This window comes from Equus caballus, chromosome 28 (assembly GCF_041296265.1).
Source record: "Equus caballus isolate H_3958 breed thoroughbred chromosome 28, TB-T2T, whole genome shotgun sequence".
In the NCBI taxonomy this organism is placed as follows: Eukaryota; Metazoa; Chordata; class Mammalia; order Perissodactyla; family Equidae; genus Equus; species Equus caballus.
Window position 1 is genome coordinate 8399237 of NC_091711.1, and position 22392 is coordinate 8421628.

General features: G+C 38.1%; 1 long non-coding RNA gene across 1 annotated transcript; it reads right to left on the minus strand.

Annotated features, from left to right (window-relative positions):
- Positions 1 to 1338: 1338 nt before the first annotated feature.
- LOC138921194 (uncharacterized) lies at positions 1339 to 14551 on the minus strand. The gene is made up of 3 exons (XR_011433555.1): positions 14271 to 14551; positions 12560 to 12696; positions 1339 to 2144 (listed from the first exon to the last, which is right to left on the minus strand). It is a non-coding gene; the product is annotated as an uncharacterized lncRNA (long non-coding RNA).
- Between the last annotated feature and the right edge of the window lie 7841 nt (positions 14552 to 22392).

The window sequence follows — 22392 nt, forward strand, 5'->3', positions numbered from 1 at the left end:
TCTGCTCAGTTTCAGGTCCTACTAATGACTTGTCATTTTCACTTGGAAATCTCCAATGGTTCTAAGTTGAATCCTCTTAGCCCCTTCTACCTATCCACACCCTTTCTCTGTCTCCTTCTTGTTTTGTAATTCTTGTCTCAGAGAACACTATCCATGAGTTTCCCACATCAGAAACTTTGTAACTTTGTCTCACCCAGTCCTACAGTATCTATCCTCTAGATGTCTCTCCCATCTTTTTCATCCCTCGTCAAACTCATGGCAGTGTTGTTAGATGAGGATTTCACCCTCTTTTTCTGGGTTTTTGAAAGATTCTTCTAACCTGTCTTTCTATACTAGTCTTGCATTCTTCCAATCTATTCTTTACCATGCTCTAAGATTAGCATTGTGATATTCAAATAACAATGTACATTCAATAAAATATTTCTGAAGAAAATATTTCATGTCCATTATGTTCCAGGCACTGTGCTACGTGCAGAAAATACAGCCACAAGCAAAGCACAGAACTTAAACTCTGCTCCATTAGGTCTCATCAAAGTTCAAACTTGTAACTACTCTTTATTAGCTTCCTAATTCTTTTCCTGCAAAACGAAGAGACACCTCTTGTCCTTTCCCCTACCTGTCCACATATTCTGTATTCCCACCTGAAGTGTTACTAATGCATTATGGTTTTTCATGCCTCTGGAATTTGATATGTACTGTCCGCTGCCAGGAATGTCTTTAATTACCCACTCATCTCACTACATACAGCTAAATAATTATCAATTTTATTTCAAGGCTTTTGAATTCAAATGTCACTTCTTTTAAAAGTCCAAGATAAATAAAACTACTTCACACGCTAATAGAGTTAATATTAGAATTTTAATTAGGTAACTCAGGGAAATTTAACGGGTTGAAATGCTATTTCCTTTCCTTGTTAAACAAGAATACATGATTAACATCTAGGAGTACATTGTTTTCCATTAACTATATATAAAATTACAATTTTTACATTATGTGCTTGCTCCTTTAAGCTGGATTTTTGTGAAGACTTCATATCTCCATATGGAATTGTCTACTAATAAATGTTTTCATATTCTGGCAAACTAGCTTCAAAATATCAAAAGTTCACAAAATAAACTTCAGTGTTAATGAAATATTAGGAATTTTATTATTAATAATGACTTCCATTTACTTTTATGTGTCAAATTTTAAGAAACTTTAATAAAGCAATGACCTAAATGTTTCCTTGAAAAGAGTACCCTTTTGTTTAAAAATAAAAATAATTACCATGTACACAGCAGGAACACACCTGGAAAAAAATCAAGCAGAAAGGAAAATTAGCATAAACACAATGTTCCATTTCATTTGAAAGCTTTTATTGATTGAAAGAAAATGAAAAGAAAGAAAAACAAAAAGAAATGACATGGTTGCCTTAGTTACAACTATCATTTTGCAAGATTCCTGTCCCTCCTGTCTGCCACTATATTTAACACCTTGAGGGCAACGAGGAAAGAAGCAACAAAGCATATATATTATCCAACGCAAATGACTTACTTTGGAATTTTTTACTATTACGTCTAATTGACTAACTCCATTAAAAATATTAATTCACAGACTTAGAAATTAATGGTATATTGCTCTCTAACATATTTTTGCCTTAAATTAATTTTCTGATTATAAATAAGTACTTGAGAATATCATCAATCCTCCTGCATTCACTAATTCAACAACGTTTCTTGCTTGTTTCCATTATACCACATATTCTGCTAAGTTCTAACTAAAGATAACAAAGAAAACATATGAAGTTCTTTGCTCTTAAAGAAATTGAAGTCTGGTAATAGAGACAGACACAAATTAACAGGTATCATACATTGTGATGTTTTGTGATTGATTATAGAATATTAACAGCTATGGTACGCAAAATGTCTTCTCTGCGGTTGAAACTATACTAGGTGCTTTACATGTACGACTTTTGACAATGCTATGCATTCCCTGTTATTTCCCATGTCAGAGGAAAAACTAAGGCTAAGAAAGGTTAAAGATTTTGCCCAAAGATCCACAAGCATGAGGTGGCAGAGACAGGACAAAAGGCCATCACGTCAGATTTCAGAGGCTGTGTGTTTTGCATGTACAGAGGAGACACAAGGAGGTCACTCAGTCAGCTCCTGAAAAAGTCAAATAAACACTCATATAAGAGAAGGTAAGTATATGATGCAATTGTAGAATGACAACTATTTTATTAAGGCTCTAAAATGAGAAATGTCATAAAATTGTCGCTAGAGAGAGAGGTGGGTACTGCTCATAAACAACCTCATATGTCATTGCTTTACCATTACAATGTCTTATGTATTATCTTTTGTGTTTACAACCACGTGCATATCATTCTTTACACTGTAATTCCCGAGCTTTACCGTATTTAGCCATTTGATATAAACTCTCAAAATGCCTTATACCTTGCCACCTACATAGGAAATCTTTAGTACATAGTTCTGTTGATGATTCTAATTAAGTTTAGGTCTGTAATCACTTTGCCAACTGGCAACTACTGAGCAGCCGTTCTACACTTTAGCTGCTGGATATGAAGCTCACAAAATTATATTCATTAAATAATTAAATTTTAAACAAAACATTTTCTCTTCTATTGAAAAGGCAATGTGTTCACAATTCTTCTTAAAGAAACTAAAGGCATTCTCTTTTGATTTGAATCATTTCTCCATGGTTTTAATTAGTGAATATGTAAGTGGTTTCATTTAAAAAATGAGCTATACAGTATCTCTAAATTTTACGAGAAGAATTAAGTATTTCACACTTAGCGTTTTGCTAACATTCTTAATCTATTATCAACTCTAAGCAGAAGAAACTGTTAAGCCATCTAATGTTGCTTAAACTTCAAATTCATATTCCATTTGTATTGTTATCTTTTTATTTAAATACTCAGCAGTTATTTTGTTTAGGTCTCATGAGTATTTGCCAATTTTCTTAATATCTGCTGCCCAATCATTCTGACCCAATGTCATAGACCCCTGATACAATGGCTTGACCCAACTACAAAATTTAGACTATTCAGAAGACTTCACGTGTTGTAAGGTAAGAGTTATAAATAACACTTCTTATAACCAGGATTTTCCTAAAGATTGGTCGAGAGAATTCTAGGTTATATTCTTTGTCAAGATGTCAAATCGGTAATATTCTGCATTAAGGGACAAACCTTTCATGATGGCACTTAATAAAGTGAAGTGATGGGTGTAGGAATCGGGTAGCGTATCCTTTGGAAGCTTAAAATCCTACCTGCCTGAATAAAATTTTATCCTCCACTGCTTACAGGATACAATTAAGGTCCTTCCCCAAACGGCTCCTGGTTAGACTTGATTTCCACATTATTGGGATTGAGCCTTCCGTGGGAGGAATATCCGTTTATTTGTCACTATGGTAACCCAGTCAGCAAATATGTATTATATGCACGTTATGTACTTATTATTCCATGCTCTGAGGATATAGTAATGAGCAGAAGCAAGCCCTCAGTTTGGACAAAGCCCGTCTGTCATGAAAGACCAAAAACAAACAGCCAATGTACTTGAAGCGCAGAGAGAAAAGGGAAATAAAAAGCAATGAGATCAGGGAGAAAAGGGCACAGATGCTCCATGAAGTGTTTTTCAAAAGAGAGTGAAGCTTGTAAAATATTGTTTGACAAATGTGTGAGGTCCATGTGAGGGGAGATCCATGGAGTGTAAGTTCCACAGTACAAAATGAGGTCATAAATTGATCTCAGATGACATAGGTTAGATGACAGAGAGAACCTGGAACAAGTTGGAAGAGCATTGTATGAACCAGTCCAACTTTAAACTTTTGTGTGAGGAGATGAACTTAGGGATATGATTTATGGGATGTTAGCTGCATGGTGTAGGGGAGGACTCAGTGGGGCCAGAAAATTCCACCCAGCCTTTCCAATATAATATTTCAGTATAAATCCTCAGTTTCTGCATTTGCTGTGGTAAAGTATTTAACATTAATGATCCTGACTTACTGCTTTGTTATTACTGTTCCCTGTGCTTCCCCTCAGATGCCCTTGACATCTTACTTGTCTTTCAATGCACTCTCAATTTTTCTTGGGAGAGAATAATGTGTTCTCGTTCTGTTCAACCAATGAACTTTCCTTACATGTGTTTCATCATATATCCATATTATAACATTTGTTTTAATTTCCCTCAAACCATAGAATGAAGGGATCTTGTCTTATGTTTCTGTGAATACCCTACTACAAAACAAAGTGATCGCACATGTTATCAGTCCTCGTTTTTCCTGTCAAATTGTCTTTTTTTTAAATCAGAAGTTAAAGGGAATATAGAACATGTTGTTAATGGATGAAATAAAGTTTATAGGGCTCCACTTGTATAAGACAGAGTTCCTATTGATCAGTCTCTGAATGGAGGTAACCCCTTTCCTAGTTTTGCTTAAATCAATTGGTTTGTTTGCATGCAAATTTAAAATTATACATATACAATGGTCCTACAAATTTATAAAACAATTCTTTCAAATATAAATTTCATAGAAAACATACCTTCTAATAGAGGTGCATCTATAAATATGCCCCTTCATAATAAACAAACTGAAGGAGTGCCTTTCTGTCGAAATAATGAATTCTAATGGAATGTTTGAAGCAGCCAGGAAAAACAGGCATTTGTAAAAGCAGGAAATAGAGTGATAATGAAAATATGTCTAATTTTGAATTGTGTTATCCCTTGATATGAAATGACCTAGATTGTTGGAACTCTAAACATAAGAGATGACTTTTGAAAATAAATAATTTAAAAATATTGCACAATTATTCAAAAGAGTTAGTGCAGATTTAAAAAAAAAAAAGCTTTCAAATTTCAAAGCATAGGACAGAAAAAAATAATCAAATTGTTTCCCAACTTAACTCCTTACTCCATATTTCTATGGCCTTGTAGTTCTTCTGTTTTGATACAATTTTTCTGTGATTTACAATTCTGGACCATCTAACTCCGTAGTGGCTGTTCTGCAGTGTGTTTATTTTATTTTTTTAAATTTTTATTTATTTATTTACTTTTGTGAGGAAGATTAGCCCCGAGCTAACCACTGCCAGTCCTCCTCTTTTTGCTGAGGAAGCCTGGCCCGGAGCTAGCATCCATGCCCATCTTCCTCTACTTTATATGTGGGATGCCTGCCACAGCATGGCTTGACAAGCAGTGCCATGTCTGCACCCGGGATCCAAACCAGCGAACCCTGGGCCACGGAAGCAGAATGTGTGCACTTAACCACTGAGCCACCGGGCCGGCCCCTCAGTGTGTTTAATTGCTAGCTCTGCTCTTGATATATCATCCTTTCTCTTTGCTCTTCTGATACTTTGTTTTCCAATATAGAGTAATTTAATAGGCACGAGTTATGTTTTGAGCCAAAGTTGTATTCTTTTTAGAAGAAAGAGGTGGGCATCATCCAATTTGATCTACCTTTTTTCTTTGTCAAATTTCTACTGCTGTGTAATTGCTTTGTATTGTGTGCACTTGAACTGTGTGATGTGTATGAAAATTACTAAGCAGCGCTGAAGATTTAACTAATTAACCCCCACCAGTGAATGAGTAATGCAATTTTATTAAGGTTTCCGTGTACACAGTAACCATGACCTTTTGAAGGCAGTGTCCTTACGGCACTGACCGATGTGCACTTCTAGTGTAAATGGAAAGCATCGTCCCCGCAATTCAAGGAGACAATTGGCCATTTGAATGAAACAACTTTTATTATAGTTTATATTCTACTACATTCTTTTGTGTTCAATATGAAATGATGAATTTCTTTAAAATGTAACCTTCATTTGACAAGATGAACTTCTGGAAATCCTTCATATTCTGCAATGTGACCATCTGAATTCTAACACATAGTTTTCACCCAGACATATTAATGTAGGCTTTCTGTTTCGTTGTTTGTGGCGATGGTTGGTTGGTTGGTTGAATGATCTGTTTTAGTTTTGTTTTCTTTTGCTCAGATTTTTTCCCCACAGTAATGGTGACACCTTGCCTCTAAAAGGTTAACATTGCCTCTTGACCATTCATGTCGCTGAAACAAGTTCACATGTCAGTGTGGCTAGAGACAGAAGAGTGAGGCAGGAAAAAGAGACTAAAAGAGAATCACTTTGTAATTGTTAAAGATTCGAGTACCTAATATTTTAATAAAGGAAGGGTTCCTGAGCTGAATTACATATGCATTATTTCTAAGGCCATGGGTTCTTTCGCTCATGTATTAATTTAATAAAGCAATAATTATTTCTTCAGGACTCAGCATGTTCTAGATACCCGGTAACTGAGACTCAAAGATAGAAAGAGTTCAATCCTTGTCCTTTAAAATTTGCATTGTAAAAGGAAGACAAATATACAAACAAATATTTACCATTGAATGTCTTAATTTCTCTGGGGAATAAATTCAGATATTTCAGAGGGACAAAGGATCCAGTTCTGCTTTGTGAGTGGGTTAAAAGTTACAGAAGGAATCTATTCGATAGTTGTAAGTTTTGTTTTTTTGTTTTTATCTTCCACGTATGAATGAAATTATATGGTATTTCTCTTGTTACTTCAATAAAAAAAGTTGTAAGTATTTGGTATTTATTAGCCCTGTGTTAGGATAGGCTAAAAATCCTTAGCAAATAGCAGCCCCGTCCATTCAGTGATTAAGAACAAACAGTTTCTTTCTTTCATATGCAGGCGTCTAGGGTAGATTTTTATAGAGCGGAGCAGTCTCTGCACACACATTTGGGCCAGGCTGATAATTGCTTGGATTTTTAACACGTGTCTCCCCAGATCCCCGTAGGCATAATACTTCATCAACTAAATGGGAAGCACATGGAGGGGTGCCTGTGGGCAATTCCGTAGGCCACACCTAGAAGCAGCATCCTTTTCTTTTCTTATCCTTATCCTTCTCAGCTCACAGAAGCTAGAGAGCACTTTGTTGTGTCATACCTAACTGCAATGGGAGCTGAAGGATCTGGAGATAGGGAGAACAGATTTTGATGTACAGCTGACGGAGTTTGCCCTCAGGAATATTTCAAAAAAAGGAACAGTAGCATATTCCAATGTTCCTGAGTTTGAGCATGTTTGGTGTATAGTTATCACATCTTCTTCATCCATTCATCCGTTGATGGGTAAATAGGTTGTTTTCAAGTCTGGGCTATTGTAAATAATGCTGCAATGAACATAGGGTCACAAATATCTTTTCAAATTAGTGTTTTCATGTTCTTTGGATAAATAGCCTAGTGTGATTCAGAAAGAAACAAGTTGTAGTTTGATAGAAGCCATGCAAAAGCTTTTGATTTTGTTCTTTAGACAGTGGAGGAGAGCTATTCAATCATTTTGAATAATGAGCAGATTTAATCATATTTTTATTATAGCCTATAAAGCTGATAAAAACAATGCTTTAACTTATATGTTCCTTAAGCCAACCACATAGTTATGACTTATGATTTTTCTGTTATGGTAGGCAAACACATACTTACTAGTCCAAAATACCAGCTTAAATACCACAGACTCATCTTGTTTACATAATACATTATCATTATTTTAAATAAATTGGAAGAAAGGCTATATTGAGATTTGAACTAATTATTTTATCATAATATTTTTTGGTGGAAGAAGATTAGCCCTCAGCTTTTTTGCTGAGGAAGGTTGGCCCCGAGCTAACATCTGTGCCCATCTTCCTCCATTTTATATGTGGATGCCTGCCACAGCATGGCTTGTTAAGTGATGCGTAGGTCCGCACCTGGAATCCAAACTGGTGAACCCCAGGCTGTTGAAGCAGAGCACGTGAACTTAACCACGATGCCATGGGGTCAGCCCCTATCATAAAATCTTTTACGTGAGAAAGTAACACTGTATTTCTTTACTGAAAATTATTACAAAGTTTTGGCACCCTTCTGTTCAAAGTACATTACACTATAAATCAGTTTCCATTTATTGAATGCCTACCATGTTTTATTAGACATACATACAAATATATATATAAAATTGATAATTCTCACCAAGATTGTTTTTGAAGTCCTAACCTTGGTGTATCGGATAAAAGGAATGGCTACTATAGCACGGTACTGAAAATAGACAGCAGCACATATACCATAAAAATAATCAAAATTAATGTTTATCATTTATATACTTATTCAACCAACATATTTTTTATCACCTATTATGTGTAAGGAATTGCTCTATGTGTCCAAACTACATCAGGGATTTTAAAAGTCCTTGTCCTTTGGCACTTACATTTTAGAAGGGAGACTAAATGTAAGGCATAAAAAAACTATAAAGTGTATTAAAAGATAGTATGAACTATGCAAAAAACAGTACAATGGGATAAGAGAGATTGAGATGACAGAGGAAAGTGGATTGTGATTTTATACGAGTTGCTGAAGGCCCAGCTCACTGAGAGATGATGTTTTAGTGAAGAACAAAAAAGTTAATAGAGTTAGTCATGCAGATCTTTGGGAGAAAGGCTTGTTAGAGAAAGGAAGTGTCGGTTCAAAGACCCTAAATTAGGAGCACACCTGGATGAAAAGTGAAAAGGCTGAGTAGCAGCCTTGTAGCTAGCAAAGGAGAGTAGCAGGTGATATGGTCAGAGAGGCAACTAGGGAGGAGGAGAGAAATCACAGAAAGCTTAGATTAGATTAGAAAAATTACAAAGATTTGGGCTTTTATTCTCAGTAAAATAAGTACCTATTACAAGGTTTTGAAGAAAGGAATGACATGACATACCTATTAATTTAAAAAGATTATTATTGCTGCTGTGTTGAGAATAGAATAGGGAAGTGGTTTCCAAAGTAAAAAGTCAGGGTGTTATTTAGTAGGCTCTTGCAGTAATCTAAATGAGAGATGAGACAGGTGGTAGCATAAGGGTGTTGAGAAGTGGTTGGATTCCGAAAATATTTTGAAAGAGTAACCAACAGAATTATGTGATGGGTTAGACCTAAGATTTATGAGAAAGAGGTAAATCATGATGACTTCATGGCTTCTGGCCTGTGCAACTGTAAGGATGGTGTTGCCCCTAACAAAGATGGGGAAGACTGTGGAAAGGCAGGATTGCAGTGGGAGAAGATTACTTTTGGACTCGGGGAGATGCTGAATAGATATCAAAGTCTGGAGTTCAGGAAAAAGGTCTGAGCAAGGCACAGAAATCTAGAATAATGATATCACTTGGAAGCAGTTCAAGTTTAAAGTCTAAAACTGAATTTAATAAATGCATATGCAGTAAAGTTATCAAATTTATTTTTGTGTATGTTTTATTGCTATGGCATAGTAGATAAATTATATCTTATATTACATATTTATGAAAATTCCCTTGTAAAAATTAGACCTTTTAGTTTTGCAACCCCTCCACTGAACAAGGGAAGTAAAAGTACGTAACTTAGCAAATCTCAAAAGAATACACTGTGAGCTCCCTCTGCTGTAGATATTAAGATATTAGAAGTAGATGAAATACTTTGACTCATTTATATTTTGACCTTATACCATCCACTTTATCATATTCTGAGAAACATTATAAGAAGGTTTATATAAAATTCACCATTGTGTTTCATTTTGAGAACACTGTCAAATCCAATTTTTGTTATATTATACAGAATGTCTTCTTTATGAGGCTCTCTCAATGAGAATCCCAAGTGGCAGCTGTGCAGCCATTTGCCATGCATCACTTTTATCAATCTTAACCTCTGATTTATCACTTTCATATCTTTATGTTTCCTCTGATCAGAGACAATAAATTCTATCTATCATTTATGTATCTATCTATCTATCTATCTATCTAATCTATCTCTCTATCTCCTTACCTATCTATCTTGCCATTTTGTATAGTGATTCTTTATAGAATAAGGCTGCCCTATAAATAGATGGATAACTAAATAGTATAGAATTCCCTAGGCAATGTCAGGCCATTGGATATTTTTCACCAAGAAACTGACTTTGTAATAATAAACATAATTTTTATAGTTAACAATATCAGAGGGCCAAATAATGATTTTAATTCCATTTTCTTCTCCTTCTGGAAGAGAAAGATCATTGCCTATGGGGTAGGGGAGACATCTCCTTGATGACATATTATTTTGTTTCATTTAGAATAAGCAAAGTGCATAGTAGAAAATTCATTTTGGGGAAAATTCCATCTCCCTATATAAATACAGCAGACTGTAGGGATAGAATATATTATGACAGCTGATGTGAAATCACTTATATTGTAACTTATCACCCCATTACTTGCAAATGAGGTCAAAGTCAAGTCATTAATTGTTCTTGATTCTCGATAAGTTCCAATCTTCCAACCTCTGTTCCAAGCTTTATTTCTGTATCCACAATTCTCAAGAACATTTTGGAATGATGGATCTTAAAGAAAAACATGTTCAGGTACATCTGTTTTAAAGGTCTCACATTTGTTATCCTTGAGAATAACTGACACATTACCAGTTGGTCTTTTACCAAACAGTGTCATCCAAGTCACCTTAAAATGTTTTCACAGCAAATGCAAACACTCTTATTGTATTACATTATTTATTATTTATTAAAAGCATTTGGGTCTTCACTACTTTCTCCTTGGAGAATTTTAAGTAAATTCATTTTCAAAGAGTATTCTGTGAGACTAACAGTCCAGAGAAGATGGTATAGACTTGTTTCTCCTTGTTCTTCCTAGCCAAAGACAGCTATGAACCCTGGTAATAACACAAGAGGTACCTGAAAGAGAACTCAGAGAGGTGGAACGAGGAAGACAGAGTAGTTACACTCCAGCAAGCATCATAAATATGGTTCAAGAAGCAATTATAAAACAAATAATATGTGTGCTCATAACCTCTCATCTTGCTTCTTGTTTACGTTGGTATGTAACTTTGTTGTATAGTTTGTTTTCTATTTTTCTACAAAATATATTTTATTTCCTACATAAAAATATATTTATTTGGGGGGAAAATCCAACGTTAGGAAATAAAATTTTATTTAGACTCATTGTTTGGTGAGCCTTAAGCTCCCACTAGTTTGCGTGCCTGCTTGTTTGTTACACCAAGAGATGGTACTTGAGTTTTGTAAGCTGTGAACTGTGGCGTATCTTAGAAAAATCTATTTCTCTGAGAAAATGCTATCCAAAATGCAGAACAATTAGGCACCAAACTTTCATTTCAAATCCCCAAATGAGTTTCAAACCTCAGATACCCAGAAAAGACAAGGAGATTAGGTAAAACCATAAAACAAGTTTGGGGGATTCTTTTATCATGGATAAAGTGAATATCAATCTGCATTGTAAAAACCAGAGACTCCACATGGAAACATTTTCTCTTAAAGTGTGTAGTCTTTGTTTCTCTTTCATTTTTGCACTGTTGATAGAGCCATAAGTGGAAAGAAATCTCTTTATTTAAGAAAAGTAATGCAAATCCTATGTCAAATGCCAACTGATAATTTCTCTCAGTGTTGGAAAAAAAGTTGGAAGAACCAGGAATGTGACGCAGGCAACACAGCCGTAGCTCATTGCTGCCTTGAGGAAATGTGGGACCAGCTTCACCAAATCTTAATATTATTTAGGAGAAACCAGACTACAAAATTTTAAAGTGAAATACCCAATATGAAGAGTGTTGTGTGAGCTAAACGAAGCCTGTCTATGTCCTGGATACAGCCATGGGACTCCTTATGACCTCCTTATGAGATATCAATATATTGTTCTCTGAATTTATTGTTGTGGAGGAAAAGTCTAAGGACTCACTACTTTTCCTTTAAATCATTTGTGGTTAACAACTTTTCCCTGCCAAGGTCTTTACAAAGTTTAAAAAATACTATTGAAATCCTAAATGTTTGGGTCTCTAGGTTTGAATCCTTTATTCTTTTTCCATGGTACACTGTGAGCATTACTTTACTTATAAATTTTAAGTCTCGAACTCTAGAACATTTTTCCATTGTACTATTGATTTTTAAATTTTATTTGTTCTTTCGTCTTTCTGTAGTATTATAGGCAATTTCTCCATATACTATCCTTTACCTTCTATAGCTGTCATCTCTATCCGCATTTTATTATGTCTTTGTCCAGTTCCTCTGTACACTTGGAGAGTTTCCCCAAATTCTCATACACAGCAAAGCTTTTTCCCTAGTCATTCTTCTTGTCACTCTTGCTTGATGGAAATGAAATCAGAGTATTTCTTGGGCTACTAAACTGAAGAATACCTAATTGTTGTTCCAGGTAGGACCAAACTATCTTATTTAAGTGATTTCTAAGATATCTATCTATCTATCTATCACCTATCATCTGTCATGTATCTACATGCAGATAGAGAAATATAGCATTTCTTTATTCTACGCTAGTTGAAAGAATATAAGGCAAAAAGAGGCTCTGAGAACTGTGCTGTCTGTTTCACTTTCCCTACGCTCAATACCCAAATAAAATCTAAAATCTTTTTAGGATTTGGGGAAAATGATTGTCCAACATGCCCATCATAATCATAAAGACTATGAACAGTTGTGTTTTTCTTTCAAACCTAGAGCAGAGCTAACCCACTTAAGTGCTGCTGCGGATGTCACATGAGAGAAGAAAATGAAGAGAGAGAATGATGGCCAGGCCTTACCTTGTGCAGAAGCCATCCCTTTCTATTGTTAGTCTGAAGACACCAATTGAAAAAGTAGAAGAGAAGATCCAAATCTTCAGTGACTCGCCACTAGAAAGAGGGTCCCATTAATGTTCTCAACTTTGCCATAGTAATTCCTTTTTTATTGCAGGGAATGAAGAGAAAGGTAAGAACATTAAGAAAGGTCAGAGACCTTAGATTACTATTCAGAATAGATAAACTACTTCTAATGCATTTTTTATTGTTTCCTTGTAATCTTAATTCTAATAAGCTCCTCCTTTATCTTATTCATCTTTTTTATATTTTGAATGCCTATCAAGGAATTCCTAATTCATCTAAGCCTTGCTTCTTATTATCTCAGCTTGTGTCATTTTATTAAATCTTCATTTTATTAAATTATGTCAATAATTTTTCAAAAGTATTCGATTTCCTAAGAACAATACTTTTTAGCAACGTCTTCAACCTCTGCTCCTTTTAGATATGTGTTCCTTTATTGTTTATGAGCATTTATGTATTTATGTGTTTACTAAATTTGCATTATGAAACCTACTCCAGCCACAGTACTAGATTCTCAAATAGTGTAAAAAATAGTGTGTTTTTCTTGGATCTGCCTCATTTCATTTTTATTTATCTAAATATTCATTGAGAGCTTCTTTTCATAGTATGAGGATGCATCCTATTTTGTTGCTGATATAATCCTCCTCTCAGATATCAGATTTATTGTTCCCACTATGGTGCTTAGCCTTGGGTAGTAATGAGCATAACCTGCAGAACCCTGTTAACTTTTTTTGTCTTTTTTTTCTTTTTGGTACATCAAACTCTAACTTGAAGCATACTCTATGTGATTCTTTCTAATTCTGATGTTTATTATAACAGAGAGGTTGCCTTCAAAATGCATTTGAAGTTTCACACATGTGGATTATACTCTTCCCTAATGCTAACACTACAGAAGATCTTACTCCTTTTAAAGGTAATCCCTTTATGATTCAGACAGATTCATTCAGACACTGCTGTTATTCACGTCACCAGCTCAAACGCTGCTGGCTTGGTTATAGTGTCCTCTTGCTTAGAGTGCAGCTGACCTTGAATACCACTACTCCACGTAACAAAAAGGATTTCTACGGAACCTCCTTCCAAGGCTTCCCCAAACCCCACTCTTGCTTGTAGCACTCAACCTTTGTCAGACCCACTAGGTTTTGCATCATACTATTTTCTGGCATACAAAAAAAGCTTTATAGTGTTGGCCCAATAATCAAAGCACATTTTATTTAAAATTAAGATTTTCTTAAATTAAATGTAAGCCCATAATTATTCCTTAATATTTCTTATTGACCTTTGTGTATGAACACAGTATAAGTGAATCAGAAAACTTAAAAGATTCAATTTAGCACTTATCGTTAGCATAGTTTTTAAAAGATGGAAATGAGTGGTACTTTTTACTCTTTTAATATAAAAATATTATGACATATCTATAAATTTCATGTAGACTTCTTCTAATAAGTTTCATTTGCTGACTTGTTAAGATTTTTAACATTTTTGGGAGGGGTACCTAATTACCCACCTGTCTTCCTTTTCAGTTCCTGAACCAATTGGAATAGACAGAGGGTACTAGTAGGAATTTTTTTTAAGTATTTATTTTATTATTAGTAAAGTTGGATGAGTGATTGTGGCATTTACTCAAAGCCAAAATGCATTTTTTTTTTAATGTTACCTTTTCACTGAGTAAAATTTCTCAACCCAGGTGGAGAAAGGTTAGCCAGATACTATCAAGTCTTTACTCAGATGGATGAGGATTGAGGAAGCCTTGTACTTGTGATATGAAAATATCACTGAAGAGAACATAGATCACTTGTCAGACGACAGAAGGCAGCTCCAAGGCAAAGAAGGGCAGACCACATTAGCACCAAATCAATGACTTCCAGGCTCTCGGCATCAGTGGTCACTCCTTATCCCATTGGGAATCCTAGGAGTATTCTTCCAACATGGGTTTTCCTTGGGAAAGAAGAGGGAGGATTGAAACATGAGTTAAAGGATCATAAGCATTTTCCCTAAAATGCAATTCCCAAACCATCTTCTGAGAGACATCAAATTGTGGCCTAACTTTAACATAGATTTTAGAGATCAAGAAACTCTCAGAGAACTTTCTGCCCAATGGAAAAGAACAATGAAGAGATCATGACCATATGTACATAGGATGGTATCCTGTGACATCTCCCACTTTCTCAGCATCCCCCAGTCTTCATTGTGTTGCCTCTGTCTCAAGGATTCTCTCTCTCAAAGAGTAGTATGAGCTTCCTGTTTAAACACATGTGCTGTGGTGTGCCTCATATCAGAAGAAGGGATCTTTTAGTGATGATTCTGTACACTTTATAATTTATTTATTTGAATACTGGCTTGCTCTTCAATTTTCTTTGTCCTATTTTCAAAGGATTAGAAGTAGCGATTCAATTTATTTATATTAGAATTTTACTTATAATGTCATTAGGTAAGTACTAAATCATTGATATGTGAATTGTGTTGAGTTGACCTGACTTTAAGGTAACAAAAGAAGTGGTTTAAACTTAGAGGCTGTGATAATGTGTGAATTTATCTTAGTATATACATTTTGGTTTTATAAACTGTAAGTTAAAAAAAATGCTTCAAATGCATAAACGTTTCCATCTGGGTAATTGTTTATTTTCCCAGTACAAGAGATGGGATTCACTTCATTTTAAGCAAGAAAAATTTGCTCCTTAATAACTGATAACCCCAAATGTTCACAGATTAGGTGATTTAATATATTTCATATATTGAAACATGAAGTCGGGAAGAAAAAAATTAACATTTAATATATCCATGTTTCCCAAGAGAAATGTTAACTAGAGAATGAATAAATTCTAATAAAAGCAATAAGTTCTTTCCATGCATTTGTGATTTACAGTACTGATAGATGCACACATTTCTAAAAAACAAACAAACAGGATTCTGGATTCTCCAACATGTAAGAAACTTGGTGGTTGCCACTCCATCCTAACAACAAGTAAAAAGCTGAACAAAACTAAAAAAAAATCAACAATTCTTCTTAGATCCATAACAGTAATGAGGTCACAAGACAACCCACATCCCCAAAATGGAGAGACCAATAGGACAATACAAAGAATCACAACGTACTAAAGCAGAAATCCATGGGCAGCAACCTGTGCAGTAACAAGTGCTGCGGTAGGAAAACCTGAACTGTAACTGACAAATCACTGGAGGTTCAAGGTGGAGAACTCTGACAGTTAAAGACTCCAATGAGATCAGTTACTAGGGGGCTACACACTTTTGTGAGTTTTGCTTCCCAGAGCTCTACCAGCTTCTCACAGTGAGTATTGGAGAAGCATCGCCTCATGCTTCCAGCAGCGAGAAGGTAAAAGGAACCATTTTGAAATACACCATAGCATTATGTTCATCTTAACAAGATTTACTCTCAGGAAAAAATATTTAATCAGAGCCTCACCTGCTAGGATTTTATCAGAGCCTAATTGAGAGAAGGAAACTACACAACTCCAGCCAACTCTAGCCATCCTGTTCCACCTAAGTGGGTGGGACTGTGAAGCATGTGAGGCTTTCACAATCCAGAGTAACAGGCTCACTGAAAGACCGACACCTAATCGTAGGACTGTAGAACACTTCTCCTCCCCTCACACCTCACCACATTACTAAAGGCCTATTTACAGCAGTTCCTTTTACCCAGTACTTCATGCCTAACCATCAAGGAAAAAATTACTAGAAATATTAAAAGGTAAAAAATATAGTTTGAAGGTGGCCCATGACCAGAAGGTTCTCATCAAGATGGCGCTGTGAGCAGACGTTGAACTCGCCTCCTCCCACGAACACAACCAGGTTACAACAATTTTAGGAAGAATCACCCTGGATTGAAAACTGAAAACTGGATAAAAAGAACCCCCACGACAAGGGTCAGTCCTGACGAAAGCAGAAGAGGCAGTAACTCCGGCCAGAGAGGAAAAAAGCCACCTTTGGGAGCAGCGGAGCTTCTCAGCTGGCCAGGTGGGAGCCACCCTAAGATACGAGCCCTCCCTGGAGGAGTGAGGTCCGGAGCGGGGGCAATACTGCTATAACCATCCTTTGGACTCAGCCCAACTGAGAGGGGTTCTTACTGTCTGGCTTTGCTGGCTATAAACTGCAGCGAGGACACCCCAGAAAAGCTATTGGTGGAAAGCCAAAAAGATCCAGGTCTTAAAGGGCCCAAGCACAAACTCACTCCTTGCAGCAACCTAAAATCACCAGGGAGAAGGCTCACTGTCCTTTGGTGAAACGAGACTCACCTAGTGGGGGCTGAGGGCATCTTGGTGAGAGGAGGATCCTCTCCGGAGACTGAGACATTGGTGTGGGCCGTTGTTCTGAGCTGGTCCAGGCGTGCTGATACGGACACAGGTGGGGGCCATTGAGGTGCGTCCCTTGAGCTGTTAGCCCAGGGGTCTGCCACACCCACTAGAGCACAGATTTAATCCAGTTTAGCCAGGGCAGGCAACCCGCCCTAGGGACTGGGCCCACCTATCACCAAGCCCTCAGGCTACTTTTCAGCCTGCATTGACTGAGTGCCTTGATCCTCTACAGGCAGGCAAAGGTGTCTGCCTCTGTGGGGCAGGGCTTGTGTGAGGACCTGGTGAACTGTGTGGGGCATTGGGGCAGAGGTGGGGGCCTCTGCAGTGTGGCGGTGAGGTATGATCCAGGGGGTTGAGAAGTGTGCATGGACCAGGACTGTGCTGACTGTGCATGTGGTCCAGAGGGGGGGTGAGGCTTATCAGCGGCAGAAGACTTGTGTTTCACAAATAGCCATAAAAAGGATCAGCCCCACCTTTCAAAGCCTGAAACAACTAAGTGCCTCCATACCAAGGGCTAGCCCTACTCAGCTGCACTCCTAAGAGAACTGACATCAGCCTTGTTGGCCTCAGGCCTATCACAACTGTACGCCCCTGAGCCTAGCAACCAGCTACACTGGGTACATACCCAATTAAGAGGACACTTGCAATAAGAGTGTGCTAATATGTGGGACCAAGATGGCGGAGTGAGTGGTCTTCTTTGTCTTTCCCCCGTCAAATCTACAACTAATTGGACATTCACCGATTAACAAAGGATATCTAGATAGCACCTCAAGATGCCTAAGACTCTCCTGCTACTATACATTGGAAGGTGGACGGACTTCCCCCCGGGAGGAGGTGGAAATAGGTGAAAACTCTCCGACCCCCAACCCCCAACCCCCGGACAGCCTAGTTCCTGCAGGAGGCTCTCTTCCAGCGGACTCCCCCATAGCATCGTCACACACCAAGGGCGGGAGAGTGCACTCACCAGTGGAGCGACAGTGGAAACAGGTGACAACAGCCCTACTCAAGCCCCCCACGATTACACCTAAGCCCAGGGGGAATCCCCAGGGTCCCGCACCCACGGGCAGGGAAGGCCTCCACTAGCCATTAGCTGGAAGACTCCGCCCAGAATCCAGAACAAAGGGAAGCTCCTGGAGGGCAGATTCCCCGGCACGGCACCAGACCACAAAATGCTGCTGGGCCCACGCTCTCCGGCACACAGGTCAGTGCAGAGGGCACCCAGACTTCCAGTGGACATGCTTGGGGACAGGATTGGAGCTCCAGCACCCAGCTCTGTGGCTCGGGTGGGGGACTCTGGGGTCCCACACCCCCCCGGCAGGGAAAGCCTCTGCTCCCCATTAGCTGGGAGGCACCGCCCAGAACCCAGAACAAAGGGAAGCTCCCAGCAGGTGGATTCCCTGGCACTGCACCAGACCGCGAGCTGCTGCTGGGCCCACGGTCTCCAGCACACGGGTCGGTGCAGGAGGTGCCTGGACTTCCTATGGACGTGCTTGGGGACTGGGTGGAGCTCCAACACCCAGCTCTGCGGCCCGGGGGAACGCTCCAGGGTCCGGCACCCCACCAGCAGGGAGGGCCTCTGCTCGCCATTGGCAGGGAGGCCTCGCCCAGCATTCGGAACACCAGGAAGCTCCCTAGAGCAGAATTCACCACAAGGCAGCAACTTACAAGCCATCGCCAGGCCCACGGACTCTGGCCATGTCCCAGATGAGGCAAGGGGCTCCCAGAGATCCCGTGAGAGTGCAGTGGGGCAGAGTGGAGCTCCAGTGAAATGGCTACGTAGCCCAGAGGGGAATTCCAGGTTCCTACAGCAGCCTCAGCGAAAGCCTCTGCACAGCACTAATGGAGAGGTCCCGACTGGCAATTGCAAGGCGGAAAGACCCTGGGGCAAAAGTAGCACAGCTAGATGAGCTAAAAATAGACTGAAGAAGATACCCATAGCTCTGCTGGGACCTATAGTGGACATGTGTGATCTTGTGGGCTCTGTTAGGGACAAAGTGGCGATTATAGGTGATCCTGCTCCTGGCTGCTGGGAAAGCCCACAACACTGCTGCAGACCACAAGGAGGGAGCGCGTCAAAGTGGGCTGCAACAGTAGGCACCAGCAGCCTGAGGCCCCTTGCGATCGCCCCCACAACTGACAAGAGACCGCACAGGACCATTGTGACTACAAGGAGGGGTCCAAGTCCAGTCAGTAACAGCTGACAGAGTTCCTGGTTGGTGCAGTCTAAACAGCTGACCCCCTACACCAGTCGCAACAAGTGGAAACAACACCAAACTCTATCTCTATGTGGAGGCACAAATCCATGCCATCAAGCAGTATGAAAAAATATATTAAATCTCCAGAACAGAAGGAAAATGATAAGCACCCAGATAACAATCCCAAAGACAATGAAATCTATAACCTAAATGACGAAGATTTCAAAACTGCCGTTATTAAAAAACACAATGAGTTAAAAGAAAATTCTTTTTAGACAACTCAATGAGTTCAGAAGCTATGTCACAACAAAGCTTGACACTATAAAGAACCAATTAGATATACTGGAGATGAAGAACACAATGGAGGAGATTAAGAAAAATCTGGACTCTCTGAACAGTAGGGTCGATAATATGGAGGACAGAAGTAGCAATTTGGAGGATAGGAATATAGAAATGCTGCAGGCAGAGGAGGAGAGAGAACTTAGACTAAAAAGAAATGAAGAAACTCTCCGAGAATTATCTGACTCAATTAGGAGATGCAACATAAGGATTATAGGTATACGAGAGAGAGAAGAGAAGGAGAAGGGGGCAGAAGGCCTGTTCAAAGAAATAATAGCTGAGAACTTTCCAAACTTGGGAAGAGAGATGGAACTTCATGTGACAGAAGCCAATAGATCTCCAAACTTTATTAATGCAAGAAGACCAACCCCAAGGCATATAGTAGTGAAACTAGCAAAAGTCAATGACAAAGTGAAAATACTAAGGGCAGCCAGCCAGAAGAAAATAACTTACAAAGGAAACCCCATAAGGCTATCAGCAGATTTCTCAGGAGAGACCTTACAGGCTAGAAGAGATTAGAATGAAATATTCAAAACTCTGAAGGACAAAAACCTGCAGCCAAGAATACTCTACCCAGCGAAAATATCCTTCAAATACGATGGAGAAATAAAAACTTTCCCAGATAAACAAAAGTTAAGGGAGTTCATTGCCACAAAACCTCCTCTTCAAGCATTGCTCAGGAAGAAAATCATTCCTGAAAATCAAAAAAAGGAAAGGGGTTACAAAATCCAGAAGAAAGGAGATAAGCAGAAGGACAATAACACAAAGTAACAGCTCTCCATCAGGACAAAATGCAAAAGAACTGGAAAACAGGTGATAAAATGGCAACAGTAGGCCCCCACATTTCAATAATCACTCTAAACGTGAAGGGATTGAACTCTCCAATCAAAAGGCACAGAGTGGCAGGATGGATCAAAGAACAAGATCCAACAATATGGTGCCTCCAGGAAACACACCTCAGCCCCAAAGACAAACACAGATTCAAGTGAGGGATGGAAGACAATACTCCAAGCTAATAATGAACAAAAGAAAGCAGGTGTTGCCATACTTATATCAGACAAAGTAGACTTCAAAGCAAAACAGATAAAGAAAGACAAAGAGGGACAGTATATAATGATAAAAGGGATGCTCCACCAAGATAACATAACACTTATAAATATATACGCACTTAACACAGGAGCACCAAAATTCATAAAGAAACTATTAACAAAACTAAAAGGAGACATCAACAGCAATACAATAATAGTAGGGAACTCAACACCCCATTAACACCAATGGACAGATCATCCAGACAGAAAATCAACAAGGAAATTATAGAATTAAATGAAAAATTTGATCAGATGGACCTAATAGATATATATAGGACACTTCATCCAAAAACAGCAGGTTACACATTGTTCTCAAGCACGCATGGTATATTCTCAAGGATAGACCATATCTTGGGAAACAAAGCAAGCATCAATAAGTTCAAGAGGGTTGAAATAATATCAAGCATCTTTTCTGATCATAATGCTATGAAACTAGAAATAACTACAAGAATAAAGCTGGGACAGTGCCAAAAATGTGGAGACTAAACAACATGCTATGGAACAAACAATGGATTATTGAAGAAATTAAAGAACAAATCCAACATTATCTGGAGACAAATGAAAATGAAAACACACCGTACCAAACGATTTGGGACACAGCAAAGGCAGTCCTAAGAGGGAAATTCATTGGAATACAGGCTCACCTCAATAAGCAAGAAAAATCTTACATAAACAACCTCAAACGACACCTAACAGAATTAGAAAAAGAAGAACAAACAAAGCCCAAAGTCAGTAGATGGAGGGAAATAATAAAAATTAGAGCAGAAATAAATGATATTGAAACAAAAAAGACAGTAGAAAGGATCAATGAAACAAAGAGTTGGTTCTTCAAAAAAATTAACCAAATTGACAAACTCTTAGCCAGACTCACTAAAAAAAAAAAGAGAGAAGTCTCAAATAAATAAAATTAGAAATGAGAGAGGAGAAATCACAACAGATACCGAAGAAATACAAAAGATCATAAGAGAATACTATGAAAAACTATATGCCAACAAATTGAACAACCTTGAAGAAATGGATAAACTCCTAGACTCATACAATCCACCCAAAGTGAATCAGGAAGAAATAGAGAATCTGAATAGACAAATCACAAGTAAAGAAATAGAAACAGTAATCAAAAACCTCCCCAAAAATAAGAGTCCAGGACCAGACGGCTTCTCTGGAGAATTCTACCAAACATTCAACGAAGATTTAATACCTATCCTTCTCAAACTATTCCAGAAAATTGAGGAAGATGGAGCACTCCCTAATACATTCTATGAAGCCAACATCACCCTGATCCCCAAACCTGACAAGGACAACACAAAGAAGGAAATCTACAGGCCAATATCACTGATGAACATAGATGTAAACATCCTCAACAAAATTTTGGCAAACCGAATACAGCAATATATCAAAAAGATTATACACCATGATCAAGTGGGATTTATACCAGGGACACAGGGATGCTTCAACATCCGCAAGTCAATCAACGTGATTCACTACATTAACAAAATGAGAAACAAAAACCACATGATCATCTCAATAGATGCAGAGAAAGCATTCGACAAGATCCAACATCCATTTATGATAAAAACCCTCAATAAAATAGGTATAGAAGGAAAGTACCTCAACATAATAAAGGCCATACATGACAAACCCACAGCCAACATCATACTCAACGGACAAAAACTGAAACCCATCCCACTCAGAACAGGAACAAGACAAGTGTGCCCACTTTCACCACTCTTATTCAACATAGTACTGGAGGTTTTGGCCAGAGCTATTTGGCAGGAAAAAGAAATAAAAGGAATCCAAATAGGCAATGAAGAAGTAAAACTCTCGCTGTTTGCAGACAACATGAT